The sequence below is a fragment of the Heterocephalus glaber genome, unplaced genomic scaffold, assembly GCF_053883595.1.
Source record: "Heterocephalus glaber isolate CG9 unplaced genomic scaffold, H.glaber_assembly_v1.0 deba00001454, whole genome shotgun sequence".
Classification (NCBI taxonomy): Eukaryota; Metazoa; Chordata; class Mammalia; order Rodentia; family Bathyergidae; genus Heterocephalus; species Heterocephalus glaber.
In genome coordinates this window covers 13,398,110-13,410,649 of record NW_028258303.1, presented here as the reverse complement: position 1 = coordinate 13,410,649, position 12,540 = coordinate 13,398,110, and the positions used below count along the sequence as shown (strand labels likewise).

Sequence of the window (12,540 nt, the reverse complement as noted above, 5' to 3'; positions counted from 1 at the left end):
TTAGAATGGCTGGCTTCTGCCACACATGGATACCCTATTTTGAAGTAAGAGCAAAACCCTCATATGATGCAACTTAGGGATTAGAAACAACTCTTGAAATGGACAGCAGCTCATCAGAAGGCCTTCCAGGCCTTAAAAGAGGCCCTGATGCAGGCCCTGATGGAGGCCCTGCCATTAGGAATCCCAGACTTAGAAGCTTTTCTTCTCTTTCTGGCAGAGAAGTGGAGTAGCTACTAGAGTAGTAATAGCCACTACAGCACTTAGTCCAGGGAGCTTCTAAGATAAATAACATTGGGACAAAAGCTCTCAGTTCTAACCCCACACCAGGTTAAGGTCCTGTTAGAACTCAAGGGACATTTGTGGATGACTAGAAAAAGGCTCACTAAATACCAGGCCATGCTTATCAAAAACCTAGACATCTCTCGTCAGTCTTACACATTTCTCAACCCAGCTACCCTTCTCCCAACTAGTCAACAGGCAGAAAATGAATGTGAATGAACCACCACCCAGAATTATGCCAGATGCTGCAGTCTGAAGGGGTGGCCATTGATCCAGATCACAAGTACATGGTTCCCTTACAGCTTCAGTTGCATAAAGGATGTCATTAGGAGGGCAAGATATTCCATAGTCAACCTAACCCAGGTCACCAAAGCAAGAGGACTCCCTCCTGAGACATTGGCCCTCACTTGGGCTCTCCAATTTACCTGCAGCAAGAGGATCAATATATAAACTGATTCCAATATGACATTCTGGATTTACATGTGGATGCAGCCATCTGGAAAGCCACAAGTTGCCAATAAAACATGAACCAGAGATCTTCAACCTCCTGGAGGCAGTAAATCTCCCAAGTGAGGTAGCAGTTGTTCATTACCAGCAACAGCAAGCCTTCTTGGACTTGATCTCTCAGGATAATTCTAAGGAAGATTCAGCTGCCAAGTAGGCTGTCCTGCAAAATAATCCCAGCCTATCAATAGCTGTCCCTTGTGATCCCATTCCAAGATTTTGATTTAGAGCCGGGGTACTGTGCAAAAGAACTTCAAATGATTTCTGATGCAGGAGGAGAACAAAATGGCCAATGGTGGTATGTGGGACACCAGCTGTTCTTGCCACAATAAGCACAATAGAAAGTCACCAAGAACCTACAGGATGCCTTCCACCTAGGATGGGGTGCTACCACCACTATGGCATTAGGCTGCTTAGGGCCTGGAGTCTATAACATCATAACCCAGGTTTCTAAAGGCATGCCGTGTTTGTCCCTTTCATAATCCACAGACCCGTCCACCCCCACTGCCTGAAACAGTACAACAGCAAGGATCCTTCCCTGGGGAAGATTGGCAAATAGATTTCATCCACGTGCCTGTAAGAGGTACATGCATCTCTTGGTGTGAATTGATCTCTTTACTGGGTGAATAGAGGCCTTCCCTACCAGATCAGAACAGGCCTTGGTAAAAGACTTTTTTAAAGAAGTGGTTCTTAAATTGGGGCTGCTGTGATAGTTGTGTCAACTTAAGTAATGCCCAACTACATTGGCTCAGGACAGTTCTGGGTAGACCCACCCTAGGGAGGATTATCACCAGAATGCTACAAAAGGGAAGCAAAGGAAGGATTGCTTCTGTCTTTTTTGGAGGAGCTCCCACTTTTGCTTTTGCCTTTATCATCATCTCCTGGTTTCCAGCACAGACTCTTAAGATTCCAGCACAGACCCTTCAGCCTCCTGATGTAAACTCACATGGGACACTACACAGAGCTCCAGGCCTTTGACTGGATCTTTCTCAGAACACAACTGTGCAGACAGATCTTTTGCACTCTTCCATATCAGATTCTATGGGCAGCCATTGTAAGCCAATCTTATAAATTCTTTTTTTTTTTTGGTTAAATTCTTTTATTGGTACATTTTAGGTATATATTTAGATTTATCACTGTGTGCTTGTACCTGTATATGATGTATCTTGCTTATTTTTTCCCCATTCCCTGTGCTCCCTTCACCCCCCTCCACCTTTCCCTATTTACAAAGACTTTGTTTCCAATTTTTCCTTTTCTCATAATTTTTCCTTTCCCTTCTTTCCTTTCCCCTTCCCCTTCTTGTAAATTCTTATATATGTATATATCTTGTATTATATCTGTTTCTCTAGCAAACACTGATACAGATTTTTGAACCAAGAGTAACTCTAAAGAAACAGAATTGTAAAGATGAAATTCTTTAATGGTTTTAGGGGTTCCTGGAGTTGGCTCTGCAATTTGATGAGACTTAAAAATGCCATAATCTCTCCTAATACTGTGGAGAATATTGATAGTCCTTGGTGTGAATTTCTTAAATACTTAATGTAGATCCATTTGATTATCCTAATTCACCACTTGTGATATATAAGGAATTTATCAATTCAATATATGAAAGTTGAATATTTTTGTCAGAGTGAGAAATACAGTATAATGATGCTGGCTGGTTGGTCTTAGCATCTCTGGACAAACTAGTGAAGGAAAACAATGAGCTCAAAATGTCCATGGGAAATCTAAAGTCTTTGACTGTGAGGACAGTAAAAGAAAATAAGAAGCTCAAAGATTCAAATTCCAAGCTCCAGACACACATAAAAAAAATTTAAGTTTCTAAGTGTGCCCTGAAAGAAAATCTCTTTTTTTTAGCTGCAGTCCCAAGATTGCAGAAACTCAAACACAGGACTTCATAATTCAATTGGCAGAAATACAACATAAGTTTAACGCTCAGCCTCAAAGGGTACCTGAAGTATAGGTGAGGGCACTGATCAGGAAAGATGGGATGGAGATGCTTGGGAGGATCTTGACCAGTCTGAGGATGTTGAGTTCCTAGATGCTAATGAGATTATTTTGCCAGAGGAAGAGATTTCCCCACCCACAGTGGCAAAGGCATCCCCACCCCCACCCTGTATTGTTGTCCTCTTCTAGTATACTTAAAGAAGCTAATTCTGTGTTGACCAAGCAAGATAACACTGACACTCCTCAGGACTCACCCTCACCACCCACTTTTGCCTCTAGGCCTATAACCAGGCTCAAATCACAGAAGGCTCCTAAGGGTAAGGTGTATACTGTGAACCAGGAGGAGCTCCACTATTCTCCCAAATAACTGAGTTTTCTAATTCTTATAAGCAGAGGACTGATGAGCAAGTGTGGGAATGGATTTTATAGGTATGGCAAAAATATACACCTGAATCAGGCTCAATTTGTCGATATGTGCCCATTGAGCAGGGATTCTGAATTTAATGTTACAGCTTATTTGGCTGGTTGGCAGATGTGTGGATCAAAAGATGGACCATTGTGAATGAATTAGAGATGCCTGATATCCCGCAGTTTACTGTTGATGAGGAGACTCAGAGGCTTAGGGAAATGGAAATGCTGGAATGGATTTGTCAGGTTAAACCTAATCCTCCACACTGGGATGATCCAGAAAATGTACCCTTCACTAACACCCTGAGAAACAGATTTGTGAAGGGAGCACAGCATCCTTGAAGTGCCCTGTCATTGCTCTTGTCTGTATGCCAGACCTTAGTGGGGACTGCAGTTATGTAACTGGGAAATTTAAGGGCAATGGGTTTGATTGCAGAACGATGATCAGAATGGTCTGACTTGTGTAGACCTATGATGTTGGCTGATCAGCCACGGGATTCCCAAAAGTAAAATAAGCGAGAAGCCCACAAAATTTTTACTAGATTTATGTAGTCAAAAAAAAAATTAAGGGCAAATGAACAGAAACCTACTTCAAATTGTAAGAGGATATCATGGCTGCTAAACCAGTTCCTAGATTTGAGCCAGTTTACAGACCCAGAACCCCTTGAATGAAGGGGAGGCAGGGGTCCCCTTAGGGAAGGGCCCTGGTGCACCAAAATTTATATGATCAATCTTTCTCCCATCTTTCCCCAGAGAGAACTAAAGCCTTTTGCCTGAGTGACTGCACACTGGGTGAAGGGAAATTATCAGACATTTTGGGAACTACTGGACACTGCTTCTGAACTAATGCTGATTCAAGGGGATCCAAAACATCAGTGTGGCTCTCCAGTAAGAATAGGGGCCTATGGAGGTCAGGTGATCAATGGAGTTTTAGCAAAGGTTCAACTCACTGTGGGTCCAGCACATCTTTGAATCCATCCTGTAGTCATTCCCTTTGTTCCAAAATGCATAATTGGCATAGATATACTTAGTACTTTGTGGAATCCTCACATTGGTTCCCTTAACCTGTAGTGTGAGGGTTACTATGATTGGAAAGGCCAAATGGAAGCCATTAGAATTGCCTTTGCTTGGTAAAATAGTAAACCAGAAATAGTATTGCAACCCTGGAAGGATTGCAGAGATTAGTGCTACCATCAAGGAATTCAAGGATGCAGTAGTGGTCCCCACCACCTTTCCATTTAATTCTCCCATTTGGCCTGTGCAGAAGATGGATGGGTCATGAAGAATGATGGTAGATTACTATAAACTGAATCAAGTGGTGACTCCAATTGCAGCTGCTGTACCAGATGTGATTTCCTTGCTTGAGCAGATTAACACATCTCCTGGTATCTGGAATGCAGCTATTGATTTGGCAAATGCCTTCTCCATAGCTGTTCATAAGGCTCAACAGAAACAATTTGCTTTCAGCTGCACTGTCCTACATCAAGGTCAGATACCTGTCCATCCCTGTGTCACAACTTAGTTTGCTGGATCTTCATCACTTTTCCCTCCCAGAAGGTACCACGCTAGTCCATTACACTGATGATGTTATGTTGATTGGGGCAAGTGAGGAGGAAGTAGCAACCAGTTTGGATTTATTAGTAAAGCATTTGAGAGCCAGAGGTTGGGAAATAAATTCAAGTGAAATTTCTAGGAGTCCAGTGGTATGTGGCACGGAGATATCCTTTTTTTTTTTTTTTTTGGTACCAGAGATCAAACTCGGGTCCTTGCACTTGCGCAGCAGGCGGCGAAACCACTGAGCTAAATCCCCAGCCCAAGATATTCCTTTTAAAGTAAAAGGTAAATTGTTGCATCTGGCTCCCCCTACAACCACAAAAGGAGGCACAACATCTAGTGGGCCTATTTGGATTTTGGAGGCAACACATCCTCCTTATGTATTTAACATTGGCCCACTTACCAAGTGACTCAGAAAGCTGCCAATTTTGAGTGGGGCCCAGAACAAGAAAAGGCTCAGCAACACGTCCAGGATGCTGTACAAGCTTCTCTGCCACTGGTGCCATACAATCCAGCAGATGCAATGATACTTGAAGTTTCAGTGGCAGGTAGAGATGCTGTTTGGAATTTCTGGTGGGCCCCCATAGGTGAATTGCTGTGGAGACCTTTAGGATTTTGGAGAAAGATTCTGCAAACAACTACTCTCCCTTTGAAAAACAGCACCTGGGCTGCCACTGAGCCTTAGTGGAAACTGAACACTTTATCATGGGACACCAGGTTACCATGTGACCTGAGTTGCCTATCATGAACTGAGTATGATCTGATCCACTGAGTGATAAGGTCGGGTGTGCACAGCAACAGTGTCAGTAAATGGAAATGGTATGTATATGATTGAGCCACAGCAGGTCCAGAGGGTACAAGTAAGTTACAGGAAAAGTTCCCCAGATGCCCACAGCCCCATTCTTCTGTTATATTGCCTTCTTTTCCCAGCATGCACCTATGGCCTCATGGGGTATACCATATGATCAGCTGTCAAAGGAAGAGAAAGCTAGGGCCTGGTTTATGGATGGTTCTGCACATTATGCAGGCATCACCCACAAGTGGACAGCTGCAGCATTACAGCCCCTTTCCAGGACATCCCTGAAGGACAGTGGTGAAAGGAAACCTTCACAGTGGACAGAACTGTCAGTGCAGCTGGGTAGTGCATTTTTCCTAGAAGGATAAATGGCCAGAGGTGCAACTCTATACTGATTCATGGGCTGTAGCCAATGGTCTGACCAGATGGTCCTTTCTTGGAAGAACATAACTGAAAAATTGGTGACAATGATATTTGGGGAAGGGGTATGTAGATAGACCTCTCCATATGAGCAAAGGATGTAAAAATATTTGTTTCCCATGTAAATGCTCACCAAAATTGACCTCAGCAGAAGATGACTTTATCTAGCGGATAAAAATGACACATTCTGTGTATAAAGACCTGAAAAAAAATCAGACCCCCCAAATTCAAAGACCCAATTCAAAAATGGGCATCTGAAATGAACAGACATTTCTCAAAGAAGTAAAAGCAACAAATAAGCATATGAAAAAATGTTCAACATCACTGGTCATTCGAGAGATGCAGATGAAAACACTGTGATTCCACTTCACCCCAAGAAGAATGGCTGCTACCAAGAAATCAACCAATAACAAATGCTGGTGGGGGTGTGGGGAGAAAGGAACCCTTCTCCATTGTTGGTGGGAGTGCAGGCTGGTGCAACCACTGTGGAAATCAGTATGGGGCTATCTCAAAGAACTAGGGATAGAGGTCCCATTTGACCCAGCTATTCCCCTGATGGGTATCTTCCCAAAAGAATTAAAATAATCACACCACAGCGATATATGTGCACCCATGTTTATAGTAGCACAGTTTGTAATAGCTAAAGCTTGGAAACAGCCCAAATCCCCATCAACTGGAAACTGGATAAAGAAGATATGGGTTTTTTATAAAATGGAGTACTACTCAGCCATAAAGAACAACAAACGAGTCATTTATAGCTAAAATGGATGCATATTGAGGCCATACTCTTAGGTGAAATAAATAGGACACACATGTGTAAATACCAAATAGTTTCTCTAGTGTGAGAAACTGAAAGTGTAAATAAGGATTTAAATGATTAAAATGAATAATTGATCATTTGAAATAGGAAGAAAAACTCCAAAGGGGTAGGGAGAGGGGAAAGGAAAAATTATGAGAAAAGAAAAAAATGGAAATGAAGTCTATGTAAATAGGGAAGGGTGGAGGGGGTGAAGGGAACACAGGTAATGGGGGAAAAGTAAGAACCAAGATACATCATGTACAGGTACAAGCACCCAATGATAAATGTAAATGTACTGTATACCTAAACTGTACCAAGAATTTAAGCAAAGAAAAAAGAATGACCCATTCTGTAGATAGTGGTTAGACTCTTTCTTCATCTACCCCATCATTGCTCAATGGGCTCATGAACAGAGTGGCCATGGTGGCAGGGACGGAGGTTATGCATGGGCTCAGCAACACAGACTCCCACTCATCAAGGCTGATCTGGCTACAGCCACTTCTGAATGCCCAGTATCCCAGCAGCAGAGAACAACACTGAGTCTCCTACATGGCACCATTCCCTGTTATGATTAGCCTGCAACCTAGTGGGAGGTTGATTATATTGGACCACTTTCATCATGGAAAGGACTGCACTTTGTTTTTTCTGGCATCGATGCTTATTCTGGATATGTATTTGCCTTCCCTGCACATAATGCTTCTAACTAAAACTACCATCCATGGACTCAATGTCTTATCCACCATCATGGAATACCACACAGAATTGTCTCTGACCAAGGAACACATTTTACAGCAAAAGAAGTGAGGGAATGGGCACATGCTCATGAAATTCCCTGGTCTTGCCATGTTCCTCACCATCCAGAAGCCGCTGGATTGATAGAAAGATGGGATAGCCTTCTGAAGATAGTTGCAGTTCAAGTTAGGTGGCAGTAGCCTGCAGGGCTGGGCCAAGGTTCTTCAAAAGGCTGTATAGGCTTTGAGTCAGCATCCACTATCCAGTAATGTGTCTCCCATAGCCAGGATTCACAGGTCCAGAAATCAAAGAGTGGAAGTGGAAATGGTACCACTCACCATTACCCCTAGTGAACCACTAGCAAATTTTTTGCTTCCTGTTCCTGGAGACCTTACGCTATGCTGGTTTAGAAATCTTAGTTCCAGAGGGAGGAATGCTTTTACAAGGAAGTGCAACAGTGGTACCATTGAATTGGAAGTTAAGAATTCCCCTGGTCATTTTAGGCTCCTCATGCCTCTGAGGAAACAAGCTAAAAAGGGAGTTACACTGTTGGCAGGGGTGGCTGACCCAGACTATCAAGGGGATAATATTGGACTATTACTCCACAAAGAAGGAAAGAATATACTTGAAGTACAGAAGATCCCTTAGGGTGCCCCCTGTATTACCATACCCTGTTATTAAAGTCAATAGACTACAACAACTCAATCCAGGCAGAATGTCAAATTGTCCAGAACCTTCAGGAGTAAAAGTATGGGTCACTCCAGAGAAAAAAAAAAAAGATTTGCTGACAAGCATCCTGAAAGCCAAGAGAATACAGAATGGGTAATAGAAGGTAGTTCTAAATATCAGCTATGACCACCATTATCAGCTACAGAAACAAGGATAATAATAGTTTTCTCCTAATATGATTCCAATGTAATATAATGTTGATAGACTTAGTATTGATTCTTAAGTATTGTTAAACCTATGTTATAATGTTCAAGTTATTAAATGTTAAAAGAGTAAGCATCACCAAAGAAAACTTGCCTTCTATTCTGCCAAGGGAATTAGTGCATTTCTATTTGTACACAGGATAGTTATAACATGCTGGGTGTAATTAGGAACTTGTCTTTGTATCTGGAGATTATGATTTAAAGAAATGTGCCTGGTTGTCAAGTTGACAAGGGGTGGATTGTAATAGTTGATTGACTGTGTGAACTTTAGTAAGTAACACCCAACAAAATTGACTCGGCATAGTTCTAGGTCTGGAAGACTCACCCTAAGGAGGATTATCACCAGAATGCTATAAAAGGGAAATAAAGAAGGATGGATTGCTTCTGTCTTCTTTGGAGGATTTCCCACCTTCATTCACCTTGGATGTCATCTCCTGGCTTCCAGCACATATCTTTTCAGCCTTCTGATGTGGACTTGCACAGGACACTACACTGAACTCCAGGCCTTTGGCTGGATCCTTTGGATCCCCAGTGTGCAGATAGACCTTTTGCACTGTTCCACACCCAGCTCTGTGAGTAGTCATTGTAACCCAATCTTGTAAACTCTTATATATTTGTGTATCTTGTATTATTATTTGTTTCTCTAGTAAGCACTGAATGATGCAGCTGCCTAGGCCTATCCAGAGCAATAATTGGCCCTCCTTAACATCTCAAACCACATAGAGTTGCCAAAACTCTTGGAATTAAATACCATCTCCATGCTGCCTGCAGTCCTCAGTCCTCAGGGAAGGTGGAATAAGCCAATCAAATATCCAAGCAGACCTTAGCCAAGCTGTGTCAAGAAACCCACCATAAGTGGCTAGATCTCCCCATTGCTTTAATGAGACTTCAGGCTACCCCCAAATCCAAACTTAATTTCAGCCGGTTTCAAATGCTTCACAGGAGGCCCTTTTGGACATCTGATCTACTGACACTAAAACTATTCTGCTTCTCCAACACGTCACCCATCTGAGAAGTTTCCAACAGGCCCTCCAGGAATTTATAAAAAAGATTCTTCCACTCCCAAGGACTAATAATTGTAAGCTCAAGATCTGCCCTGGTGACCAAGTCCTAATTAAGACCTGGAAGGAGAGTGGGGCCAGGACCAACTCACCCCCAAATGGAAAGGCCCTTACAACTATAAGTGGCCTTTCAACTATACCCTCTGCATTAAGGTCCAGGGAATAAATAGTTGGATTCACCTCTCCCTGGTGAAGCCTAAACCACCTGAGACACTAGAAAATAAAGATAACAAACCTCTTATACCTGCCAACCTGTGGATGGCCTCAAGTTTCTTTTCAGAAAAAAAATACCAACCAACCTGATGAGCCAAATTAAGCACATGTAAATCATTTTGTTTCCTGTAAAAACTCCATCTTGAAAATAGGGTTCCTACTCTGTATGTATTGTGTAGCTAGTTTTGCTACTCTTGCTTGCCATGACTCTCTTGAGGTCCTTACCCAAAATTATAAAATGACCTCTTTGGGCTTGTTTTTCTTGGCATTCTCTTGGATGGCTCAAAAATCCTCTCTAGAAGAAATATAGGCAGTGATTACTTATATGAAACCTGAAATCTAACTACATCCCTCTCCTATTATTAACAGTTACCTAAGAACCTGACAGCCTAGATTAATTGGCCCAGAGTATTGCCATCCTCCAATATCAAAGTGATTCACTAGCAGCAGTGGCCATAGAAAATCATAGGGGACTAGATCTCCTAGGCACTGAAAAGGAAAGATTATGTTTGACATTGTTTCTAAAGGAAGAATGTAGATCCTATCAGTCTGAAATAGTGAGATATGGCACAAAAGCTAGCTGACTGGGCTTCTAAGATCCACCAAAAACAGTCACAGGCATCCTTGCCAAAAATCTGGAATTGGGCATCTTGGTTACTTGGCTGGCCAGATTATGAAAAGTATTAATCTTACTATTTAGACCACACATATTGAATCTCTTAGTCAAATCTGTTTCTTGTTTAACTATCAATGACCTGAGCCAAGTACCAGCACCTGCTTCCACATCTTCTGATCATCAAGAAATCCTTGGAGGTAGAGTACAGCTCCCTTTGCCCCCTCGGTCAGGCAAGGTGAACGTTACTTGGTCTCCATGTAAATAAGGCCAGCACCCCCTATTCAGCCAGAAGTAGCTATGAAAGATCGACATTCCTCCCTCTGCACCCTTTAAGGATTTGGTGGGACCAGGTCTCTCAGGGAGAAATAAGATAATACAATCTGGGGCTATGGGACCACTCCCCTCCATTCACCTGAACTTGGGCAATGCCTCCCTACTCATTCCATTTTGTATTTCTGCCAGCACAAACCTAATTGCTCTGAGCACACCATTCCCCACTAATGTCAATAAATGTAGCTGCTGTTTTTCTTTACTATCATGCAAAGAACTTGCAATTCTTCACTCATGGTGCACAAAGTGCACAAGAATCCAGAATCTCTCTTCAACAACCAAATATTGACATCTCGGCCATTAAGACTAGTGTCCTTGTCACTCAGTCCTGGAGCTGCCAGTCAGTATTTGGTCCTGCTAGGATTCCAAAGCCCTGCTGCCTATGTCTGTATCTGAAGATGGAAATTTAAGGTGCTGGATTTGAGGGATGTACACTAGGACTTCTGGACTGCTCATGCCTGGGTCCCAGATGCCAAGTGTAAGAACTAAACAGTGGACAACTGTCCAGGAACAGGGGTGAATCAGTCATTAAAGGTGATAGCAAAACTTCTCACCATGAGCAGGACTATAAATGAATTCCAAACCTACCTCTGAGTGGGCCCAGCAGAGAAGACATTTGGTTCAACTGTTCTGTAAAAATTTGGAGACTTACATGATGCCCTTCTACATTTTCAAGAATGTTCTGAAGATGCTGGAACTGAACTGTGTTCAGGAAGCAGAACTGTATCAGTTTTTGCATGTGACAAACCTGTTATCATTTGCTTCTCTCCTGGGCCAGATCAGAAATCTTCAAAAACTTGCTCTGTTTTCATTCTCTAATGACTGTCACTACATACCCCAGAGAGCAATATGGAATATGTGGACAAGTTCACTCTTCACCTCCAAGAGCTGAACTACCTCCAGGAGATCTATATGGACAGGGCCCGTTTCCTCAAAGGCCACCTGGACTAGGTGCTCAGGTACCTGAAGACCCACTCAACTGACAGGTAGTCTTTACTCTCAGATTAGAAACATCTGTCACAGTGCCCAAGCACAAGTCAGCTCAGAGATCTGGATTTGAGCAGAATCAGACTGACCCAACTAAGTCCCAAGCCCCTGCTATTTCTACTACAGAAAGTTGCAAGCACCCTGATCACCCTGGACTTGGAGTCATGTTGGATGACAGATTTCCACCTCAGTGCCATCCTGCCTGCCCTCAGCTGCTGCTCCCAGCTCACCACCTTCAGGTTTCTATAAGAATAACATCTCCATGTCTGTTCCTGAAGGACCTGCTAGGCCACACTACCAGTATGAGCCATTTAGGTCTGGAACAATATCCTGCCCTAATAGAGTGCTATGATGACAAGGGAGATCTGCAACCAGCAACATTTGCACAACTTTGTGCTGAGCTCATGGACACCCTGAGGGCTATAAGGCAGCCAAAGATGGCTTTGTTGGTGTAGATCACTGCTGACATTATCACCAAATCCTCTATCAGGTGGAGGCCTCTCCGTGTAACTGTAGGTTATATTATGATTCTAATAATATCAGAAGCTTTCTTCTGGGCTTTTGGAGTTGGAATCCAAGAAATAGGATTTTGTACGATAGAAAGACATTGTCTAGACTCCTGCTTGGTGTGAGAAAAGGACAGGTGACACTGTGGGGTGGGATTAGAGAGTGAAAGGTTTCCTGGGAAGCAATGGGACATTGGTGGACCTGTGACCTTGGGGTCAGAAATATGAATTTGAATTTCTAACAGGGGATTCAAGCTTCAGAGGTCTATGAGGGTGGAATCCCTCAATGGATATTTGTAGAAAGTTGGTCAGAAGTCAAGGGAAATCTTGGTGCACATCCCACCATATGCACCATGGCTCATTTGCCTGGATTGCCTGTAGAAAACTCCTATGACTATAGTGAAAGATGACTGTGGATGTCTGAGTAAGGGGCCCACGGCCTTGTGGCATCTAAAC

General features: G+C 42.8%; 1 pseudogene; it reads left to right on the top strand.

The window, feature by feature from the left end:
• Window positions 1-4,426: 4,426 nt before the first annotated feature.
• LOC101722768 (PRAME family member 8 pseudogene) lies at window positions 4,427-12,108 on the top strand (annotated as a pseudogene).
• The last annotated feature ends 432 nt before the right edge of the window (window positions 12,109-12,540 follow it).